This window comes from Misgurnus anguillicaudatus, chromosome 23, assembly GCF_027580225.2.
Source record: "Misgurnus anguillicaudatus chromosome 23, ASM2758022v2, whole genome shotgun sequence".
In the NCBI taxonomy this organism is placed as follows: Eukaryota; Metazoa; Chordata; class Actinopteri; order Cypriniformes; family Cobitidae; genus Misgurnus; species Misgurnus anguillicaudatus.
In genome coordinates, this window is record NC_073359.2 from 30,170,121 (window position 1) to 30,190,896 (window position 20,776).

A 20,776-nucleotide genomic window follows, 5' to 3' on the forward strand; every position below is an offset into this window, starting at 1 on the left:
GATTATCCGCTGTGCGTAGACAGGGTGAGATTATCCGCTGTGCGTAGACAGGGTGAGAGTTTCAATGAGCGAAGGCCAGCTGAGAAATCCACTGCTTGTAGACAGGGTGACAGATCCACAGAGCTATGTCAGGGTGAGTAATCCACTGCGCGATGACAGGGTGAATGATTTAACTTCCACGGAGAATTTAACCGAGCTTGCCGGACCGCGGCTTCAGACCCTGTGTAGGTACGCTGGACAGCGCCTCGGGCAGCACAACAGCCGAAGCTGCAGCGGAGAGTGAGATGTCAAGCACTCAGAGATAGCAGAGCAGAGGGTAACCTGGCAGATGGTGACAGCAGAGAACTCAGGTAAAATACGGAAAATAACTAAAGAAATAAACTGGAGCTATGAGTAATAACTAGACTAGTAAGATAAATAAATTAACTAAATGAACAGATAACTGGAGTTATATAATACTGGGTACTAGACCGACTAGACAAGACAGGACAGGAGAATTGGCAAGGCACATACAATGACGAACTCGCGGGGAACAAAAGACTAAGGGCACTAATATAGCAAACCAAACGAGGGGTAAATAATTAACAGGTGTGGTGACGCAGGTGTAGGAAATCACGCTGATGAAGAACCCAAACGACAGACGCGCATGAGCAGAGCTGTAAAACATAAACACAGACAATGAAAACACAGAAACAAAGCAACCAATCAAACTGACGTCCTAACACTAGCCTTCTGAGGACCCAAAATTTGCGTCACCTGCTGCACACGCCCCCAGTAGCGCCCACCGCGCCTGTCAGCAGAAAACAGCGGAGACATTTCTGACTTTTTAAAATAAATGTGTAAGCAGAAAAATATTAATTTATTTTAGAACATATGACACATTGATGTAGATTAATCTATTCAACAGCATATCAAATAATCAACCTAGAAATATACGCAACATAAACAGAATAATATTAACACAAAACATAACTTACAATACTAAAACAGTGACAAGAAAAAGTTTTCTAATAAATACACACCTTTATTTAATAAAGCTATTAATTGTTTGGGATATCCTCGGCTGTTAAGGATCCATTCGTTGAGGATGCATTTTGACACAGCTCTTATCAACGCTGGCGAAGGAGGTACGTGGCAAACTCAAAAAATGAGAATTAAAAACAAAGGAAATAGAATGTCAGAAAGGGTTGCCTGGAATAAGTTTTACAACGTGGTAAATCAGGATGACACCAGTGCAGGCTATGTAATTCGTGCGTTTAATTTAGGCTATTTATTTATTTATTTTTGTCCCTGTGCGCCGATAGAAGACGGAGTTCACTGCTGATATTCAAGAGGTTTCTAGTCTCGCAGCTGTCATCAGCAGCGCCTTGCATCGCCCAGTCAGCGGATGGCGGGCGGGTGCAGTTTTGAAAACTGGTCAGAAACGTTGGTGCGCATGGATGGTGGACGGATGATGAGTTTTTTTATGCGGTTGCGGATGAAATAATAGTCCATCCGCGCATCTGAAGTCTGAACATAAACTAAAGTAGTAATCCTTATGTATTTGTTCAGTTTTATGCGTTTCATGCAAGCTGAGGCAAACTATCCTTTTGTTTAAAATATAAGTTAACCCGCTGCATCTTTGCGCCTATCTCACTATCGCGCACGTGCAGAGAGCTGCACTCTGTCCAAAGTCAGATCACTGGTAATCCTGTTTATGATATGCATTTCAAGAAGTTGTAGCATCCCTCGTGTTAAAATATGATCGCGTTCCGCTGGACAGATGTTTTTAAAAGGCATCTCTGAGAGTTTTTTTCCTCGCTTGGCAAGCCGACCTGACGTGAAATGGGGGCGTGGCAGCATCGACGATCCCATTTTTTTAATTCGAAGTTCGAAGCTGTGAATTAATTTCGATCGATTTCGATTTAAAATCGAAATCGTGACACCCTTACCAACAAGCGATAATGGACAACACCATACGTTGGTTATGCGCATGCTCAAAGTCTTCTTCTCCGTGTATAGTGTATATCTGTAGCAGAATTACAGCGCCCCATACTGGTCCGGCATATATACTACACCGGTTTCAGTGGTTTCGTGTTTACGGATTATTTTTTTTAGAGCGAGGAAAAAAAATTATCGGATAGGGAATGCACCGGCTTCGTGTGGACATAGCCTTAAATTCCAGTGAGCAAGCTGAAAGTGACAGTGGTAAGAAATATTTACACAAATACAAACATTTCTTGAAAGTATGTGGCAATGAATATACATGAAATGTTTTTTTCTTTGACATCCAAGCATTATCTAATTTCGCCAATGATTATTTCATGCTAAAAAAGAGTCCTGAATTAAATACAATAAGCTATGTCTGTCTCTCTCTCTAGGGATTTTTCTACAAATAACTTTTTTCCCTAAAAATGTTAGGGTTTTTTTCTCCTAGGAGTTTTTCAACCCCTAGGAAGTCAGCTGACATTGGCTTAAAGGCGGAGTACTTATACAATGTTTGTAAGCCAGTGTTGATATTTAAAATCACCTAAACAAACACACCCCTACCTCAATAGAATCTGAACCTTCTTTTGATAGATCCGCCCCACACATACGCAACCCAGGCAAAGATGTCGGTTAGAAGACACGCCCCTTACTGCTGATTGGTTACAAGTGTGTTTTGTTAGTCACCCCGACTCCTTTTTTCTAAGTGTTTTCCAGAAATTGTGCACTCCGCCTTTAACTTAGAACCTTCTTCTATACGTTACATTATTTAATCTTAGCCACTGCTACTTTTGTTGTCCCCTGATTGTTTGCTCCTGCTTTTATTAATGTAAAAATGCTTTGAAACGATTACACAGTTGTGAAAAGTGCTATATAAATAAAACTGAATTGAGTTTTCATCTGCCATGGTCATGTTAATCATTGCGCGGTCTAATTAAAAAAGTACTGGGTACGACATACTGAACCCAGCGGAAAAGCTCCAAAAAGTAAGCTGACACGACCCAAACGTTCAGTACTTTTCAATAAAAAAGCGGCATAACTTTCCCGCTGCTCTGTAGTGCACACTGTAGCTCATGCTGGACGGTTCACTTGAAAAGTGCGCAATCTCACATCATCACCAATTAATGTGCACGTACAAGAGCAGGGTTTCCCGCAGCATATTTCAGTTAAAGCAACACTATGTAGTTTCCATGTAAAAATTACTTACAGCTCCCCCATGTGGTTGAAAAGCGCAACAGTGCCTGGTATCAGACACTCTTCTGCAGACAAGGGGAGGGGCGGGGCTGTGTGCTCTACCCTCCACCGCCACTTTCAGAGTGTGCTTGTAGCAGCTAGGAGGCTGCTCAGATTGCAGCAACAGTACAATTTGTCCAGTTAAAAGTTGTTCTATCACTAAAATAATTTTAGAGACATTATTTAAAGGTAACAAAACTACATAGTGTTACTTTAAGGCGGCTCGCCTAAGCTTAGAAACCCTACCGCCTTAACTAGGTCATCAAAAAAATAAAAAAAATCGCTGCACAAAAGGCCGTCAAGTGCATCTCGGAGAATAGCGCATACGCGCATCACACCGCGAGCAGGGACGCACGCCACACGGCTGAAATGAGAAAGACGTGGTCCGGACCGTCACTGTCTAGAGGATAACTAGCCAGTTGATGAAACACTCCAGAATACCGCAGACGCGCTTCACACCGCATGGTGCACACGCACCACATGACCGAAATGAGATAAGACGTGGTCCGTCATCTCTGGAGGATAGCCAGTTGATAAAATGCGTGTTTGTGAGAACTTTAAGTGGACTTATGTTTTGGGGTTCTTAAAGCCTGCTATTGCATTCGTCTATAGTTCTTGCAATTTTAAAGTAAGTTAGCTGGTGATTTTGTTGTTTGAGCAACCTGCTAGGTTTCACGTGCCTGTTGATTCGATATAATTGTTGAGCGGTCTGCTCACTTTATTTATGTGCATTATTTACATGCTACAGTAGTTACACTCCTCTAAAATAATGTAATTAATGTAATAGTGGGAAATATTCAGTTTTTACCATTGTTGCGCTATCTATCATTGTTCACCAGACGTTCTACAACATCTGCTTTAGTTTGTGTTTATTAACCCTTTAGTTTCACTTCATCACGCATCTATTCCCATTAGAGGCAAAAACATTTAATTCATTCATAATCTAGTATGTGTTCATTTTTTGTCAAAGTTTCTTCAAAATTAAGTTTTATTTGAGTGTTTTAAAAATAAATATTTTATTTATTTATTTTATTAAAATATTTAAATTTTCCTCATGACGGATACGCCCCACCCTTTTGATTACCACGTCCTCAGCCCCGCCCACCCGCCAAACCCTACCACCTTAACTAACAAATTTTCTGCGGGAAACCCTGAAGAGGATGTAAAAAAACAACGCAACGCAGTATATTTTATTTTTAAAATATGTTGACATTATCATGCACAGCACAGAGAGCGACAGCTGCGCAAATTTGCTTTGGAATGCTGAATTCATCAGTTTCTGAGCCAGGGCATGCACATAAGGAATCGTTCACGGAGCCCAGAGGCATCAAACTTACAGCCAAAGCATGCGCGCCCAATTTAACCACGCTTCTTGAAGGTCTCATTTAACTGGTTTTCTAAAATAGAGGGTTTTCACCGACGTCACGATCTGGGCGGTAACCCGGATGCGCGGCCATTGTGGAGGCACTCGGTGTAAAGATCTGAACGGAGCACAATGGAGTATTGTGCGCTTTGGAAACTTTAAGTGAATGTAGACATGTCTAAACAACAGAAAACGCGTCCAAGATACAAAGGCATATAGGGAAGGACTTGGAGCACAAGAAAAGGCACGATATTTCAAGAAATTACAATTTATAGGCGGTGCAGCAGCAGATACGAGTTAGCTCCCTCTTCTTAGATCCGTGACGACCCGGCGATTCTTTCTTCAGTTGCATATCCCGATATAAGTTAGTCAACTACCTGGTTTTCATGCCAAGCCCATATGTGATAAATATATCATATTTATTTATTTATATAAATATGTCAGCTTTATCTATATAGCAAATTTAAAATAGCCAGTGTCCTACCAAAGTGCTTTACAGTAAAAAATAAACACACAGTAAAACAATAAAAGCAATAATTGTTTTACCATTTACTATTAAAAATATTATTTTCATTACAATAGAAAATTTGTTATGAGCAATTAAGCACACTGGCATTAAGGCATTGCAGCGCAAATTTTTGTTGTGTTTAAGTACATTTTGTGCAAACACTAAAAGTACATATTAAATACTCTTTAAATAAGGCACAAGAAGTAGAAGCATACTTGTTTTATATTTTATGTACTTGAAGCATATTTCTAATACAATAGTACTCTTTTTCTTGAGCTTTGCCAACCACAAGCGCCTCCTCTGATAATTTCTTGCATCCCTTTCCCTGGTTTTTAATAACTTTTGGAAGTCGATAATATTCCAAATGTTGTTCTCAAACTGTCCTAATGGTACAATCTCAAACACGGCAATAATTAGCCATTTTCCTTGACGACGTTCGGAATATACTTCAGTGCCTGTGCTCTGTTGAAATGCGGAGTGCCTCCAATATGGCGACTACCGCTCTGATGACGCGTCGTGAAAACCCTCTAAGGTAAGTTAAATACAACTAGACTTGTTGCTATAGTCAGTGTAACCGGTGATACAAGGGGCTCTATCTTACACCCGGCGCAATGCAGCGCAATGCAAGTGTCATTTGCTATTTTCCACCCGGCGCAATTATAATTTTCACGTTCAGCGCCGCATTGTTTAAATAGCAAATGCATTTGTGCCCCCTTTTGCGCCCATGGGCGTTCTGGTCTGAAAACGAGGTGTGTTCAGGCGCATTGTTGGTGTGTTGCTATTTTGAGGCAATATATTTTTTTATTATTTAAAGAGCGCATTAGTAGCTAATATGCGCCTAAACGGGACGACAACACGGGTTTGCTTAACACATACATGAATGCGCAGCAGCACAAAAACACTTTTAAATATGAAAGATTAAAGGATTGAATGTAAAAGATTATTATTGAGTCTCTTGGACATAAATGAGGACTAATTATGAGACGTTAGAAGGCACAAAGAGCTGCTTCATCTGCAGCCTGGTAAGTAAATGAATGCTTTGTTTTAAACAAAATGCATCTGTTTTTAAATGTTTTTTTTTAAATGCTACCTCACGGGTTTATTGTATATGATGACTCTGTACCTGTGGATATGGTGAGATGAGAAACATTTTAAAGTAATGCTTAAAAAATCTCGTGACGCTGTCCAAGTGCTGAAAGGAGAGCCGTTTGTAAATTCTTTATCTCCTGTTTGTTACGAATAAAGTATTTTTACAGTACAAACCTTTTCTTTCATACTTGTACATAATTTTTTGATGATATTGGATAGCCATACATTTAAAGCAACTATAAACAACACAATTATTTAACATTAATCTTAAACTGGGGATCTTCTTAGTTTTTCAGTTTACAAAGTCCGTCATCTAAATAGGTATTAGACATAGGGCCAGCGCAACAGGCTTTTAAAGGGGATGAGAGCTGAGACTCTCATTGGTTTATTGCACGTTAAGCCCAAAATACTCCCATTTTTCATTTAAAAAATTGTACTAACCCTTTTCGACTATGCGCTCGGCGCACAAACCATTTTTGCCGTCGTTAAATTAGCAAAAGTGGATTCGGACACGCCCATTTAGACGTTGCGCTGTGCGCTTTAGACAATGCGCTTAGATCGTTAAAATAGGGCCCAAGGTGCTTTAACCTCTTACGGTACATTCACACGGGACAGAAGCGTTAACACTTGACGGAAGGCTTGTCTGAAGCGTGGCCAACAGCCAATCACAGTGGCCGCTACACATGCTCTGGCCTTCATTTAACATAATTAGCAGGCTCTGCCTAGGTTATTTCCTGATTGGCTGACGCACACGTTGCTGCTTGAAAGATTGAGAAATGTTCAACTTCTGCCGTGAGCAATGGCCATGACCCGGCGCCGACAGATCCACAATTCAGTTCGGCAATGCATGACGTCACCAATTAAAAGTGAATTGGAATCGTTAACGCTTACGCCCCGTGTGAATGTACCGTTACTGATTAGATCACTTGCTCTCATTTTGATTTTTCTTTGCAATTAAATAATTTAGTTTTGTTAGAGAGAGCAGACACTACAACTGAATGTGTCTTCTGCTGCCTGAATTCAGCCTATATAAACGTGCATCATATCAAAGTGCAGCAGGTATCAGATTTCATGTATTACTGCAAGAGTGTGTAAGGCGAGCTGACTACAATGATGATGGCGGAAGCCGTGTGCTTACTCATTTTGTTATAATATACACATATAATGCTTAATATAAGCGAGATTGTTTTGTTGTCCCATTTAATTGCATGGAGAGGGTGAGGTTTATAACTTGTACTGCAACAGAGGCCGATCAAAGAGCAACAGCTTTACATTTCAAGATGTGTAAGGCACATCCAGATTGAGACTTTCCAACAATGATTAAGACAAATACTAAAGTAAAGGTTTAAGACTCACCAATAACATTGAATTTCTTTGTTGTAATATGATCTCCATTAATGTCTAGTTGATAATCTCCAGAGTGTTGGGTTGTGATGTTTGTGATGGTGAGATCACCAGTATGGGCACTTAGCTTCAGTCTGCCTTTGAATCTCACATCAGTACCAAATGAGATTTTATTGTCTGCTCTGTCAAGTGTAGCTATGGGGTCATTTACATCTTTAAACCTCCATAGTATCAGATCATCTCTCTGTAGTTTAGTATCAGTGTGTAGAGTAACAGAATCTCCCTCCATCACCGACACTGACTTCACTTCATCACCAAACACATCTGTTTACAAAAAAAGTGAGAGATAACATTTTTATAAGAATCCTAGGGTGATAATGTAAATATCATGTTTTTAGTCAGGAGCTCTACTGCGTTATATCGATCTGACCATCACGTAAGAAACAGCTAAAAATCAACAACAGTTTTAAAAAATATATTAGCATAACAGCGAAGAAATATTGAAATGGCTCTCCAAATCTGTTATTATTAAGCGCGTTGGCTAATTCAAACGTATATACAGACGCATTTAAATAGAAGCGAAAGTGAAAGTATGGAATATATGTTGATAAATTAACTTACCGTTGATGAATAAAAATATAATACACAGTAGATATATCGTCTTCATGTTAATGTTGTTCAAGTAACGTTACCGTTATTTTAGATCTCTGACTGAGTGTTTGTCAACGTCACGCCCTAAACACACTGACTGACAGCGAATAACAACGTCAAATCTCAACTCATCTAAACATATATACACCTCACTAATATCGAAATAGTAATAAAAAAACATTAAATTATCTAAACAATTCTTATTATAAATGAGACGAGCAGCATCTTCTTCTTCTCTGGTGCAGGTGCAGACCGCCTCGTACTGGAGATGATGACGCTGATGCTGCATAATGCTTGGCAATGATTAACGCAGTGTTTTTAAGAACCTCGTTATTGCTATTATTACCTTGTCGTTTTTGTCCATTTATTTAAAATATCACCCATTCTGTAATACCTAATATAAAGTATTATTTTCTGCTGACACCTTATCTCATTAAAACATGCTCCAAATTCTCCTCATTTCCTGAGACACATCACAAACACCTGTATTGTGTTTGCCCATGAAATAATTAGTTAAATTGAGAATATATGTCCCATTCCTAATCTCATAAATATAGCATATTCCTTCCTATTTTTAATATTATGATTAATATTATTTTGCTTTAAGTGACTTTGAATTGTTGAATAATTTGAATAATTGAATTGTGTGTTATATTATCTTCCTTTCATGCACAGTGACTTCTTTTTTGTGGGCGCAGGATGCAAAGCTTGTCACAACACCCTTAAAAAATTAACAATGGTTTTATTGTGGAAAAAGTGCAGTAACCAAGTTGTTTTTTGGTGTATTAATTACAATGGTTATTTTGTGGTTATACCCCAAAATCCAGCTAAGACCAGCATGAAAAAAACAATAAAACCATTACAGAAAATTGTAATGGTTTCCAGTAAAATATCAATAGGAACCATTAGCTTTTACCATTGAAACCACTACACTGTAGTGTGTTTTGGGCCATATTCCATTAGAACCAATACATAGAACCATTAGAACCAATACATACAATTAGAGACCAACAAAAAACAATACACTGTAGTGTGTTTTGGGCCACATTCCATTAGAACCAATAAATTTCCCAATAAAACCATTAGAATTGCCTGTAATGGTTTTATTGTTTTTTCAGCAGGGCTGGTTTAAGCTGGTCTCCCAGCTTGGTTTTAGGTGGTATTGCTAGTGTAGCAATCACTCATTTATGACATTGTTGCCTGGGTTGTGTATGTGTGGGTCTATCAAAAGAAGGTCCATAATCTATTGGGGTAAGGGCATGTTTGTTTAGGTGATTTCAAATGTCAACATTGGCTCTCAGAGATCATGGACCCTGCCTTTAAAGGCGAAGTGCACGATGTTTGAAAAACACTTTGTAAAAGGGAATCGGCCGACTACCAAAACACACTTTTAGCCAATCAGCAGTAAGGGGCGTGTCTACTAACCAACATCCTTGCCGGGTTGCATATGTGTGGGGCGGGTCTATCAAAAGAAGGTCCAGATTCTGTTGGGGTAAGGGTGTGTTTGTTTAGGTGATTTCAAATGTCAACATTGGCTTTCAGAGATCATGGACCCTGCCTGTAAAGGCGGAGTGCAAAAATGGAGTCGGGGCCATGTCCATGGCATGAAATTCGGCTTTTTGTGTCATTTTATGTATTGTTTATTACCATTGTGGCCTGGGGTTGGGGTTAGACTCACTTTCCTTTACATTTTTAGACGTCCTAAACCAAACCCCAACTCTAACCCCAACTCCAGACGAGGATATTTTAAAAGCGGAAGAAAAACACGTAGAAACCAAAACATAAAAGTACATTCTAACCCAAACCCCAAATCTAACCCCAACTCCAAGTGAGAATAGTTTCAAAAGCGGAAGAAACACATTTAAAAACCAATACATAAAAGTACATTCTAACCCAAATCTAACCCCAACCGACAGTGATTTAAAAATAGGGGGTGGGGGGGTGAGAATACACAAAATGACATGAAAAAGACAGTCGTGCCACAGACATTAAAAACGATTTACTGAAATTTGTTCGAGTGACAAAAGACGTTAAAGATGAATTTCGTGTCATGGACACGCATCAATTAATCACATTTTTTGTGACTATAACACGACTTGCCGTGAGATCATGTTGCTTTAAATAGTTTTAAACTTTACCTGTATAAAGGTAAACTGTATGACACTTTGACTTTGTTGTACAGCTACAAAAAAACACAGATATGAAATATTGAATTGAGATATATTCATTTTTAACTTGATGCCTCTGAAAAATACTCAATTACTACATTAAAAACCACAACAACAAAACATTGCAACAAAAATCATTTACATAAAATCAAGTTATGGACTCTGTGCTAAACATATAATAAGTCAAAATTTATATTTGACAAAATTACATCCTTGGCAATAACACTAGAAAGCTATAACCATAGATATGTATAAAGGCTAGATGTCTCGCCCACGCTGCTGGCCAATTGAGTTTAACGTCCGCATTTGGCGGCCATCTTACCACAGGCAGCTCGCTCACTCGTAGCATTGAGTTTAATGGTGCAGGTACTTTTAAATGACCATAACTTGCTTATTTGTTTACCGATTTTCAAACGGTTGGTTTGTTATAAATGTCAAAGATGTACCTATGACACTGCATACTTCAACTAAAAAAAAAAATTTTTTCATGAAACATGTTAAAACATCCAGAATTATAGCCACGTTAATAACGTTTGTAAGAAACCAAACCATTTGAAAACTGGTAGACAATTTAGTAAGTTATGGTCATTTAAAAGCACATGGATCACTAAAACACAATGCTACGAGTGAGGGAGCCGCCCGTGGCAAGATGGCCGCCAGGCGATGACGTAAGAGACTTTGGCGTAACACCTCTAGCCTTTATACATATCTATGGCCATAACTACAACTACATATCAAAATGTAAAATTTATCAGTGATGGTCTGATGATGATGTCTGAACTCCTTTCTTCTGTTCAGCTCTTCTGGATCTGATGTCATAAACTAAAACAGCTACAGTAGCCACACCCACCAGAGTGGAGAGAACCAATCGGATAACAGCTTCAGAAACATAACAACAGCAAAAACAGTCTGAAAAAAACTATATGAAACGTGTGTTTCAACAAATGCTCTATCAACATCACTGCGTATAAGTGAATGAATGATTAACCTCTAGAAAGGTCAGATTAGCACAGTGAAAAAACACCAATAATCACAGTTTTTGTACCTGAACTCGTCTGACAGAGATGAGTGATGTTGAGTTTGATTACTAATGGTATTGTTCACCACACATCTGTAAGATTCATCCAGACACTCCAGATGAAGAGAGATGTTGTTGTTGATATCAGACACACTGATGCTGGACATAAACTGTTTCCTTTGTACTAGGACAGACTCACATCTCTCACATTCATCACTGAACACAACAACACACATGATGATGTTTCTGATGATGAAGAGTTTTGTGTAGTGATGACAGGGATGGGTAGATGAGCTGAAGAACAGAAATAAGAATCAACATACGGTAGAGTAAGAGAATCTCCCTCCATCACTGACACTGACTTCACTTCATCACCAAACACACCTGCACACACAAACAGATTCACACAGATTAAAGATCTTCAGTCTTTTTGTACAGTATGTTTGTAAAATATTGTAGGCTCAACAAAGTACATATTTCACACGCTACTTCAAACAGGGAGTGATCTCATGAATCACTTCTTAGATTAATAAATCTCTTAAATGAAACATGCTGCAAAAACTGCCTTTCAGCTAAAGCCTTGAAAGTCTATCTGACACTAAATTTCCAAACACTACAGCTGTAAATCCAAAATTGACACAATTACTGGCCTGTACATGAAGTCTGCTCAGTTTACTCTGGGGTCAGGGTAAGAGTAACAAATCTATTTTTTAAAGCAACAAACACAAAAACATTTAACGTTTTACTGAACCTGTCAAAAAAAAAAAAAACTCTTTAGTGCAATAAAAACTGGAATCCTGGAGGTTTGATGTCAATGCAATATTATTTATAGGATGAAATACAGCTGAATGGAAACTGAGAAACACAAGACTGCTGTAAAACAGGAAGTAAAGGACACATGCTCAGTCGATCAGACAAGATTTGTGTTAAACTAGAATGGTGTCGAATCTGAACGTACACGATTCACAACACAACACACAGCGCTGAACTGTTGAAGAAAATGTTTCTCATGTTGATTTTTTACTCTTTATGCTTCAGGTCTCCAGTGGGTAAGCTGTTAACTTGTTTTATTATTCATGGACATTTGTTTAATCAACTAGTCGTCAAATGTACATTTGTAATTGTTTAATTAATTTAATTGTATAAAACTTTAATAGACCAACTAATTTCACACAGATTAACAGATTTAAGTAAATTTGTCTCTGTTTGTGTGTTTCAGGTGTGTTTGGTGATGAAGTGAAGTCAGTGTCAGTGATGGAGGGAGATTCTGTTACTCTACACACTGATATTGAATTAAAGAGTGCTCGTGTGATCGAGTGGAGGTTTGGTGATAAAGGTACTCTCATAGCCAGAATAAATAAAACAGCTAATATAGTGAAAATAAATGACACTGTTCTTGATGGGAGATTTAGAGACAGACTGCAGTTAAATAATCAGACTGGAGATCTCACCATCACAAACATCACAACTCAACACAATGGACTTTATCAAGTAATCAACAGAAATACAGCACATGCCCCATACAGATTCAATGTTACTGTCTATGGTAAGTAAAGATTTACTGTTTGTCCTGTCAATTACATATTTAAGTAACATAATAAACATTTTTTCGGTTGTGTAGAATTATTTATTAATTTGATACTGAATATATTTTTGAAACATGAGAGTTTACCTCCTTAAACAAATGAAGCCTTATGATCGTAGGACACCAGAAACTGACAATGTGCCTCTTGCTAAATGTTGATATATTATTAATTCTTATTTTTTGTTTTGTTCTCAATAATGTTTAGCTCCTTTGCCCGTTCCTGTCATCACCAGAGACTCATCACAATGTTCTTTATTATCATTAAGCTCAAATTGTTTATTATTGTGTTCAGTGTTAAATGTGAGAGATGTGAGTCTGTCCTGGTACAAAGGAAACAGTTTATTGTCCAGCATCAGTGTGTCTGATCTCAACATCAGACTCTCTCTATCTCTGGAGGTTGAATATCAGGATACAAACACATACAGCTGCGTACTCAACAATCCCATCACAAACCAAACTCAACATCTCAACATTACTGAACTCTGTCAGCCATGTTCAGGTCTTTTATGTGAGTCAACGGTTTATATTGTATTTTAAGGTGTCCTGGATACAGTACACAGATACATTTTATAAAACTATTAATATTAATAACTAGTAATATTATTAACAACATGTACTTACTTTAAGGTTAGTGTTTGGTTTAAGGTTACTTGCATGTAATTATACCTAATTTACTGTTATTACTATAGTGAGTACATGTAACATGTTTAATGGTGATACTGTCAAAAAAAGTGTTAACATTGGACCTATTCTTAGATTATATCTCTGGGGCTGCTGCTGGATCTCTGATGATTGTAGCGGCAATTTCGATGTTCTGCATCTGTAGGAAACACAAAGACACACATCAAGAGGGTAAGTATGAACTACTAATTAAGTGCTTAATAATAAGTATTATTATTATAATCATTAAAATCTAAATTATAATCTCTAAATCAATACATTATTAAGGTCCAAGTTTAAGTTTCTAATGTGTCTCTGATTGTTGTTGAAACAGTTCAGACTGGTGAAGATGAGATCACATATGCAGAAACAACATTCCATAAACGAAAAAAGCATAAACAGGTGAGATTAATCATTACTGTTTATATAATTATCTGAAAACTGCCACACACGCATATAGCGTGTAGAATATAGCGGCTAAGGTTAAACCGTACAAGCAAGCGTATTAATAATGTAACGTATACAGTAAAGTGCTAAGTTAAGCCAAAGTTGGCTGACTCTCCCTGAGACGAAAAAAAACCCTAGGAGAAAACCCGGTGGGAAAAACTCCTAGAAGGACAAAAACCCTTGGGAGAAATTAATATATTTATATACATATATATATATATATATATATATATATATATATATATATATATATATATATATAGATAGATAGATAGATAGATAGATAGATACGGTAGGTATAGGAAGCGGGTAAGCGGATTAAACTGGTTCAGCCGGTGGTCGTCGGTCGCGCGTGTACAATACAAATACATTGCAGTGAAAAATGTAGAGATCTTAGCTGTGTCCCAAATTAAAGTCTGCGACCTCCAAAGGCTGCATTCTTAGACCAATTGCATCACAGCAGCGCAACTGAAGGCTTGTAAGGCCTTCGTAGGCCGCCTCATTACAATTCTCTACATGGACTTCGGAGGCTGCGACCTTCAAAGAGCGAGTCCTCGCCTTTTATAAGTAAGTTTCACTTTTTGAATGGAATTAGTAAAATAAATCAAGTTTTTGAGGATATTCTAATTAGATGACCATTATTATTCTGTTATATTATTATATTATATTGCTAAGGTGTAAGGAGACACCCATCAGATGGTATCCAATGGCGTGGGTGAAGGGATCTTGTGTTCTTTTGTGTGTTAGCGCTATTATAAGAATAATTCCATTTATTAGATTTCAACTTATTTCTTTGACCTCTGTGTTTGAACTATAATCTGATTCCAACTTAATATAATAGGAATTAAGTCAATTATCTGTTGAGAGATTTTTTGGGTACGGTTATAATCTAAGAAATAACCACAGTTACACGGTTTTCACGGTTAATATGCATTTATACATCTCACACTAAAATGCATAAAATCACAAAAACACACTTTGGGATTTAAACTGTTATTTACTGCTGCCTTTTAAAAAAGAAATAACACAGCAACCAAAACAAACTAGTAAATGACTCACAAAATTCAAAAATATAATTTTTTGAATTACATAATAAAACAAAATAAATAATAATAATCTCTTTGGAGTTTAATACAAACTACACATTAAGCTATACTTTCCTATAGAAAACAAATAAAGGCTGCTCTACCTCTGTCTGAAGTTTTTTTTGTAAAAATGTTTTACACAGTCTGTTTTTTTTGTACCCGAGTAAAGAACTTAGAAACATGGTAAAACAAGTAATAAAATAATACAGAACAATGGAAATGAAAAAAAGAAACAAGATCCACATCTCTTGAATTAACAATGAGGTAGCTATGCATATCCTTTTGGAACAAAACAAGGAGTCAGTAGCTGCAGCCAGGACCCACCTACATCAGGGCCTTTTTGTAAATTGAAGATATTTCATTTCATTCAGTTAATATTAAAGTGCAGAAACGTAAGCATGTTAACATTCTCAGTGCTTAGGGTGCGTCTCATTTCTCTGTTTTACCCCTTCCTCTTACCCCTACCCCTTGGTTTTGCGCGTTCATGTGAGGCGAAGTGGCGTCTCAATTCTCTGTTTGATCGAGGGCTAGGGCCAAGGCGTAGGGATACAATTGTAATGTTTTTGTTTTGAATCGCTAGTTAAGATGCTAGCTAGCAGCAAAGTTATGCGCTATTTGTTGAGCTCAGCTCAGGCAATCGATACCACACAACGGCATCTTCTTTGTTTATGTCAACGCTTGTCTGTTTACGTAGCAGCCAGTTAGCATCAAGGGAAAGTGACGCAAACGGTAATCGAGTGGTGTCTCATTTTTTAGACGAACGATCTGTCTTACTCCTTCCCCTTCACTCGGTTTCGAGGGGCAAGGGAAAGACGCAGACAAAGGGGAAGGGGTAAGACAGAGAAATGAGATTGGCCCTTAGTCTTGACCTCTGAGGAGACAGGATATGGCCACTTGCACTGAATAACCTTTCGGAGGGCACACTTGTTGCAGGGATAAAGACATATTTTCTGGCCACTTTTGAAAGCATTGCCATTTCTTCCACATTTGCTTTCCACCAAGCCAATGGGTCTGCATCAGCACTAAATGAAGAAAGTGACAAGTACAGTTTTACCTCTTAGTCAAGTTTTTCTTGGACTGATGGCATTTCATGTCCTGAAGCTAGTGACTTATTCTTCTTTGCACTGGTTATTTGCTGTATTAACCCAGACAGGATCTTTTATTTTCTTATGGTGGTGGTGGAGAAGGTGCTTGATTTGATTGCTGCTGTAGGATTTTCTGTGTCTGGAATCTCTGGATGTGATGCCTTCAAGTGCCATTGCGTCATCACTGCATTCCTTGACTGTGTCATTCAGATTCTCAGTAAAGTTTCCCTTGAACCTGGGATCCACAAAACTGGATATGTTCATAACATTCTTCATTTCCTCTGTAAATCTTGTCTGCATTAACAGGTCTTCTCTTATTACGTTTCATTTGTTTAGTGAGACTGCAGTCTTCCTCTTGATCTTGAAGTATCTCAATGTTAATGTGCTCCAAGACTGGCATCAAGGAGGAAAGTGTGACTTGTTTCTCTGATGCCAGGACATCAGTAAAATCCATACAATCTCTCGGGGTAACTTATCTTGTGTCCGATTTACATACGCCGCGGGCGTTAATGTTTGTCGGACGTGGTCGCATAGTAACGGTTGCTGTGATGTGTGATTGGACAATGGCCGTTTTGGGGGAGGGGCCGGCGAAAGGTCAATTCAACGTACAAATCTTATTAAAGGTAGAAAAGTGATTTAGTTAAGAGCAATGAAGGATTTTCTCTCAGTGCTGTTTGATTAACACGAGTGACAGACAGGAGCAAAATTAGGTAACTTCCCCTTTAAGACCAAAGTCCGAATCTAATCTTATGTTACACATGCGTTTTCTCTTTTAGCTGTTTACTTTCTCTTAAAACCTAAATGATCGTGTTTATGAGAATACTTGCAAAAGCCAGTAATTTTGACCCATGTGTGTATTTAAGGCTAATACAGCAGCAAAAATACAGACAAGCTCAATGAGCAGCGGATGCTCGGCTTGCACGCTCCACTCACACAGAAACAGTGTGCGCATATAGCACTGTTGTTTGTGTTTCAATGCTTTAAAATAACTTAATATAAAACTGTGGTGCTTAAATACGTGTAATGTTAAGCTTTTTTGACCATGCATGCAGCAACGTGATGTGGGCGCGTAACCTCGAATGAGAAAATACTACGAGTTAAGTGTGTGTGCTCTCATATAAGGTGACTATATTTGCTATCAACTCTGACTTACTCAGGTCCTGTTAGCACTGTATATATTTTCACACTATGCTAGATGAAGTTAGAACATGGAGACACAAATGTTAAGCAAAAAAAATTACTACCAAGTCAAAGTGCATTTGTTACCTTTTACTACCTTTGAAGGGCCTTAAATTTGTTAGATTTGTTTTACTACCCTTTACTACCGCGCAGACGCCCTGATCTACCCATCCAGGGTTTCCCGCAGCACTTTTCAGTTCGGGCGGCCCACCTAAGCTGGGAAACCCTACCACCTTAACTAGGTAGTCCCAAAAAAATTTCACTGCACAAAAGGCCGTCAAGTGCATCTCGGAGAATAGCGTGGACGTGCTTCACACCGCAAGCGGGCACGCGCGCCACATGGCCGGAATGAGAGAAATACATGGTCCGTCACTGTCTGGAGGATAACTAGCCAGTTGATAAAACAATTAATTCATTAATAATCTAGTATGTGTTCATTTTCTGTCATAGTTTTTTCAAAATTGAGTTTTATTTGAGTGTTTTAAATAAAAATATTTTCATCCTGACGCGTACGCCCCGCCCCTTTGATTGGCATTGCCACGGCCCCGAGCACCCGCACAACCCTACCACCTTAACTAACAAATTTTCTGCGGGTAACCCTGCCATCTATCTATCCATCTATCTACCCATCTATCTATCCATCTATAATAAACTGATGTCAGATTGTTTATAACCTAACACATTGTCTTTAGTCCAATTTAATGCATACACGTCAATCTTACTCTGAAAATATAATAATGATAAAATAAATTGATTTGATTGTTATTAAATGTGTTTGTTTGTATGTTGTGTGTTTATGTGTACAGAGATCTGCAGTAGAGGATGATGTGGTGTATGCAGGAGTCAAGGGACAATAAACAAACTCTCTGTGATTCTCAGATCAACATTCAGCTGTTTGATCATCTTCAGTCTCTTTTATAACTTCAAGTTCTCAGTGTTTGTGAGTTTAAAGTTTTTCTTTTGTGAATTATATTACATGAAGCAATGATTATTACATGTGAGACGTCTGTTTACTCTCCATCACATTAACAAGCATAATACACACCAGAAAGCAAATTTCAACATAATGTCACCATGCTTAAAATAATGAGAGAACTGTACAACATCAGAAAATCAAACTATACTGTTAATCATTGCATTCAAAGATGTAAGCATGACGCTTTACATAAAGTGGCTTTTTGACAAAAATGTTGTGGCTCTTCATTTGTCTCATAATTCACCAACATATGTGACCCTGGACCACAAAAACATTCAGACGGGTGAGATTCAGTGCCGTAGTGCAGGGTATACGAAGGTATATGAAGTATACTAGAGCTCGACCGATGTGCATTTTCTTGGGCCGATGCCGATACAGATATTAGGGGGTTAAAAAAGGATGATAATGATATATCGGCCGATATTTTTTTAGGTGTATATTATAGTACAGTACACAAATACTGCAGTATATCATACTACAGTACTGTACTGTACACTATATACATATAATGTAACAGAATATACTATATATAAATAAATAGATTTTATGCAATGATAACTCACAAATGTGATCAAACACTTAAAATGACCTGACAAAGATATGTTATATAGGCATGTGTGTTTAATAAGTTAACAATAAACTTTATTATCCAAAATGAGTCTGATATCAGTGCACAAAACAGTAAACTTGACATATTATAAATAACTTTAAATCACAAACAAAACAAAATATATATAACTTAAATCATTGGCGGTTTTGACGAGAATAACATTATATTTGACTTGTATTGAAAAGGAAACTTATAGGGTAATTGTTTATTAACTTTACAGTAAGTTATGTACTTCACAAATTAGTTGGCAACTTACCTTTAAGAAGACTATGCTTAACTGACAACATACTGATGTAGGCTAATGTTTAATGTAGTGCACAACATTTTTATTACGCAAACCCACAGTGTTCTGCCGGGACTTTAAACTTTTATAAAACTAAAGCGTGTGCTCTCCGCCTCTTTTATTTAGCAAGGGTGTAAAGTTGCGCAAGCTTATTTAATCAATTGCTTTGAAATTAGCATGTTCAGTAACCAGAGCCGATCCTGGCCTCCCTGCGGCGCTAAGCAAAATTCTGCTAAGGGGCCCTCCTAGCTGACCCGTGAGCCATGGTACCTTACCCGGGCCGTGAGCCATGACCCATGAGCTTTGCCACACATTCATACTTCACACCCCACTGCTCTCACTTCATACATAATATGGTTACTACTATAAATCACACTCTTATTTATGCACTTTTCTTATGCACAATCTTACGTCACTTTGTGTTCACAATGAAATTTAAAGTACTCAGATGATGCATTCATCTAACTGAAAACAATGAAGAGTGAAACGCTGGAAACTTCATGTACTCAACAAGGTCACAATTTTGCTTACACAATGGAAAAAGATAAAGGGCTATCAGATGGTGTAAGAGCAAAGTTTACCAGCAGAGATGTCTGTAGTATACACAGCTTACTGTATTAATGCACTAAACTGACTTGTTAGACAATAGTCTATAATGAAATCACAATAAGATCAATTTTATACATTTACCGGTATATAAACTAGATATTTTGTCATTTTGTAAAAAATAAAATAAAACTGAAGGAAAAAGGATTAAATTCAGGCGATATTTTTTCTTAATGCAAAGTAAACATTATGACCACCTGCCTAATACTGTAAATCACCATTTTGCCACCAAAACAGAACTGACCCATCGAGGCGTGGGGAGTGAAGGCTGGCCTGTGTGGTCCAGTCCAATAGATTAGAAAATTGCTAAAAACGTGAATGCTGGCTTGATAGAAAGGTCTAGTGGAGTCCATGCCTCAACGGGTCTGCCTGTTTTGGTGGGAAAAGGGGGACCTACACAATATTAGGCAGGTGGTCATAATGTTATGGCTGATCGGCATATACATTAAAATCATTTAAATAACCTTAATGTACCTGAAGTGGGCATCTATATTTTATTTTATTTTATTTGACTTGTTTATATGGTTTAGTATTGTTTAAAATTTTAACATACGTAAACCAAGCCAAGCTAATATAAAAAAATATGTAATGAATAAACATTACAGTTGAGACTATTAATAGAATGTGCTTTGGCGGGCACCTCACAGACCTCACAGGCACCACGTTGGTGACCCCTGATCTATAGCATTAGGGTATATACAAGTACTGGAATCAGTTCAATGTTAAATGACTTTGATTGGATCAGGGAAACAAAAAATTGCATAAGCTTAGCCTATAAACATAAACAACATGCATCAATATAACTGTATTTTTACAGTAGCCATGATAGCAGGTGCGTAAGATGTAAATACCTTACAATAAACAAAATATTGCATGCTGTTAAGATCACTACATCCCTTAGTATTCAATCTATACTGTTGA

General features: G+C 37.8%; 1 protein-coding gene and 1 long non-coding RNA gene across 13 annotated transcripts in view; one reads left to right on the plus strand and one right to left on the minus strand.

Moving 5' to 3' along the window:
• The window catches only part of LOC129453480 (uncharacterized), a 163,565-nt gene that overhangs the window by 131,102 nt on the left and 11,687 nt on the right, over positions 1–20,776 (minus strand). For 2 of the 12 annotated variants that reach the window (XR_012365664.1, XR_012365663.1), the window contains exon 3: positions 13,671–13,744. The exons of 6 other annotated variants lie outside the window; for them this stretch is intronic. The gene's annotated coding sequence lies outside the window, so the exon portion shown is untranslated. Of the gene's footprint in view, positions 1–10,949; positions 11,724–13,416; positions 13,745–20,776 lie in introns of those variants that run through there. 4 more of the 12 variants (XR_012365660.1, XR_012365659.1, XR_012365662.1 and 1 more) reach the window with 3 other exon arrangements.
• On the plus strand, positions 13,293–18,608 carry LOC129453473 (uncharacterized). Its single transcript, XR_012365670.1, has 4 exons — positions 13,293–13,432; positions 13,681–13,776; positions 13,919–13,986; positions 18,187–18,608. It is a non-coding gene; the product is annotated as an uncharacterized lncRNA (long non-coding RNA).